This window comes from Ylistrum balloti, unplaced genomic scaffold (assembly GCF_031769215.1).
Source record: "Ylistrum balloti isolate Yb309-2 unplaced genomic scaffold, AGI_CSIRO_Ybal_v1 Utg371216, whole genome shotgun sequence".
In the NCBI taxonomy this organism is placed as follows: Eukaryota; Metazoa; Mollusca; class Bivalvia; order Pectinida; family Pectinidae; genus Ylistrum; species Ylistrum balloti.
Genome location: NW_026782660.1, coordinates 102504 through 107416, shown reverse-complemented (window position 1 = coordinate 107416; position 4913 = coordinate 102504).

Here is a 4913-nt window from a genome sequence, read left to right as displayed (position 1 = left end):
CAATTTCTGATATTTTCGTGTTACACACATGTCTAGCAGAAAAACATTTATGAACTGTCATTTTAAAATATAAGGAATAATGCATTAACACATGAATTTTATGTTTTCAATATAATCTCCAATCATCCTTAAGCTAAAACAAGCCAGTTTGTTGATCAACAAGAATGTGCCTACTTATCTAGTAATTATGTAGGTAAGTAACATATATTTCATTTTGTTATAAATTTCAAAACAATAATTTTGCCATAACTACACATTGGATATAATAAAAAGACTGATTCAATGAAGTTTCATTGTAAAATAATTAATTTGACTGACTTACTGTAAAAGTATGATGCAGTACCCGCCCAAGAATGGCACTATGACTCTACGGATTATGTCCCTTTCTTAATTTATTGATTTTAATTTTATGGAAATAGCTTACCTGCTTATATAGATTTTGACATTTCTTTCGATTAGTTTTTATTTTTCTCAGTTACTCCATAGGTTCGAAAATTAAGGCCTTCATTATCACTGACGAGTGCATGACCACTGTATATAATGTAGTGTTATTGAATATTTGGCTCTGTTGTAGGCAATCGTACATATCATATAGGAAGGGAGATAACTCGTGTGCGCTTACCAAGCTTATAATTGTTGGTACGAAAACCATATTTTAACGAGTATGAAATGATATAGAGAATTTCATTTCTAATCATATTGTGAAATAGAATGTAAGCGTTTCCTCTCCAGTTTTAGTTTTGGCTTGTGATTTGTTTGTCGTACCAAAATATTTCTCTTGGTAATATTCACATACAACTGAGATAAAAGAACTTTACTAAATATTAAGGCACATCAATTAATTTAACGAAGGTACACCATGTTTAATATAGAAACGGACGAAAGTTCAACACAATGAGAAACAGATACATTTAGGTTAATAAGACAGTGCTATCTTATGTTTTCTAGTGATCATCTAGTGACAATAACAATAGAGACCTTGGATCAATTACCTATTGATGATAGATATATATATATATACACTGGATCAATTACGTAGTGATGCTATATATATATATATATATATATATATATATACTGGATCAATTACCTAGTAATGATAGATATATATACACACTGGATCAATTACCTATTGATGATAGATATATATATATATACACTGATATATACAGTGATGCTATATATATATACACATACTGGATCAATTACCTAGTGATGATAGATATATATACACACACAATTACCAATTGATGATAGATATCTACATACACTGGACCTAGTGATGATATATATATATATATATACACACTGGATCAATTACCTAGTGATGATAGATATATACACACACTGGATCAATTACCTACTGATGATAGATATATATATATACACTGGATCAATTACCTAGTGATGATATATACATACAATGGATCAATTACCTAGTGATGATAGATATATATACACACTGGATCAATTACCTAGTTATGATAGATATATATATATACACTGGATCAATTACCTAGTGATGATATATATATATATATATATATATATACACACTGGATCAATTACCTAGTGATGATATATATATATATACATTGGATCAATTACCTAGTGATGATATATATATATACACACTGGATCAATTACCTAGTGATGATATATATATATATATATACACTGATATATATATATATATATATATACACACACTGGATCATATATACACACTAGTGATGATAGATATATACACACACTGGATCAATTACCTACTGATGATAGATATATATATATACACTGGATCAATTACCTAGTGATATATATATATATATATCACCTGGATATATATATATATATATATATACAATAAATTACCTAGTGATGATAGATATATATATACACTGGATCAATTACCTAGTAATGATAGATATATACACACTGGATCAATTACCTAGTAATGATAGATATATATACACACTGGATCAATTACCTAGTTATGATAGCTGTATAGTCCTGAATTATAAAGTCACAAAGTTAAAATTTTGATAAAGAGAACCCTATTCTATATTGTACCTGTTCTGGATAATTTCACCAATGAAAGGATTAAAGGACTACAGCTATATACCGATAGTACTGAAATGATCAACATATTAGGCGTGTATATGCCAAGTAACAGCAATTGACAAGGGTTTGATCTACTGCTTTTAACAACTGCGTTACGCATATGCCTATTTTTCAGCAAAAGCGATTCATTGCGGCGACTTTAACACAAGGATAAATGAAAACCCTAAACACACAAAACACAAGTCTGCAGCACTGAAGAAGGTATTTACGGACCTTAATTTAGTTCCATAAAACTTAGTAGCTGTCTAGGCTATAGATACACGTTTACTCCCTGTCAGACGAGGCTGGACTTTATATTCACCGACAAAACGTTTGTCTATAGCTCTGCTAATTACTGTGAAATATTCACAACACCAGAAACAGATATATCATCAGATCATGTCCCGACTATTTGCACATTTAAAGTGACGATAAAGCAAAATTATTCAAGTAGAAAAAAAAATTGTACGACTTGAGAGCCTGGAACAACGACTATGTTAACGACTTCATTAATGATCAGTTCTCAAAATACTTTGACATTAGAAATACAATGACTCTATCGACGATCACTGCGGCAAATAATACGATTCCACTGAAAAATCATAATCCCTGCCTTTAACCATACTGGTCTCTCGAGGTAAAATCTGCACATAAAAACGCTTTATGAAAACGTGGATCAGTGAAGGACGTTCTGGTGGCCTACAGTATCAAAGTGATAAATCCAAGAAGGATTCAATGACAATATTTAAAGAAACTCATGAACATGCATATGACGCAAACAGAATTGTAACTCACAGCGGAAGTTGGCATTCGTTTATTCTGGGAGGCTGTCAGAAGACGTAAAAGCTGATCCATGTCCCGAATTAGTCTATAGCGGGAATTCCCCCCGGAACCCGAATGATATCTGTGAAGCCTTCGCAAACTACTTTGAACACATTTATTTTCAACCTGAGGCTGACGGATTATCTCTAACACGTAACAAATAACAAACAACTCCGATATTCAAAACTATAACTTTACATTCGATAATCTGATAGATGCGATCTGGGACCTGAAACTAAACAAAGCTCAAACAGTTGACAATATTTGTAACGAACACGACGTCAGCTCTTTCTTAGCATTCTGGTTTTTTTATGGAATGTTAGACGAGGGACATACACCAAAGACATAGAAATGTGGCATTGTCATTCCAATTTATAAAGGAGAACACAATCCGAAAACAATCCGGTCCGCTCCACAGCTGCGTTTGACTTGAGAGAGAGAGAGAAACCATGTATTATAACTTGGAAAACAACATTAAAATATCCGTGGCTTTCTTAGACACGCGTAAGGCATTTGACTCGGTGTGACAAAAGCAAAAGCTGTTCAAGTTTGGTGTGCGAGAAAGTCCAAAATGTAATAAATGATTTATATATTGATATATATAGCACAGTTATTACGCACGGTACAAGATCAAGATGACTGCGGGTCAGATCTGGGATTAGAGGAGCGGTCTCCAGCTTTTTATATCTCGTCTTCATAAACAATCTTCTCTTAGAGTTGGATCATAGCCGAGTTGGAGCCATGATTTACGACATAAATTGTAGTAATCCAGCTCTTGCAGACGATATTGCCTTGATTGCAACCAGTCCGTCAGCCTTACAAACGCTATTAAAACGTTTGCACAAAATATGCAAAAACACAATGCGGATAAAAGCTCAGTTCTTTTCTTCGGAAAAGCTTTTTAAGGAATAACGACTTTAAGTGAACAATCATGGGACAGGATCTACAAATCGCCAACTCATATAAGCATGTAGGCGTTATTATCTCCAACGATCTCAAGAGTAAGTTGGCGATAGAAAATGGATGCACTAAAGACAGGAACTGTTTTATTTGTACAAGAAATTCACAATCCACAGTGTTCTTTATGGTGCCGAGTTATGGTCTAAAATTTCTTAAAACGATCTTCAGTGCTTAAACCTCCTACTTACTGCACACAATTGCAGAAAGAGCGCAATGCTTCCGGAATCAACCAGATCCGATGTATGTGAATCCATGCGAGGTCTTCAAAGATTGCAATCATAATATGACTTCCTTTCTACTCTCATTCACCTGGGGTCAGGTACACTTTCTAAACAGATATTTCTACGAAGATTATATCAGAACATTTCATACCCAGATAATAGTCAGCTCGGATTTATACCTGGTATCTGGTCTATTTTATGCAAATACAACTCCCAGCAATTCTTGCAAGGGTACGTAACAAATGTCTACTCCCCGTTATAAACGCTATGGAAACGGATTGTCATTGATTCTATTACAACAACGGGGGCCGCTCTTCTAAACGGAAGACTTGCGAACGATACTAACTTTATGCTATATAGAGACAGTCGTAGTATGTATACGTCTCCGTATAGTGTGAGGAAAACACCGGAAACTGCGAAAGACCTCAAAATTATCAAGTTTGTGTGTAAATGGTGACATGTTCCCCTCAGTGGATAGAGCAACAGTGTAAACTATGTAACACATTGTACATAGACGCTATTCTACATTATGTGAATGGTTTTCGAGCTACAGCTGACCTTCGCGACGTATTCATGCCTCTAACTATAGATAAATATATTGTACCGTTATTTGTCCATCTGGACCTTCTGCAGCACGAAGACTTCCAAAGGACTCTCCTCGGTAAAAAGGTTCCAACAGGAAAACTTGAAAGTAAAGAGGAATGCCAGGAATTCCTCTTGGAAAGTGCCAAATATATTAGAAGTGTTGCTCATGTATTTTTATCAAATGTAATCCGTCTTATTACTTAGATCGTACAAGTGTACCAACAA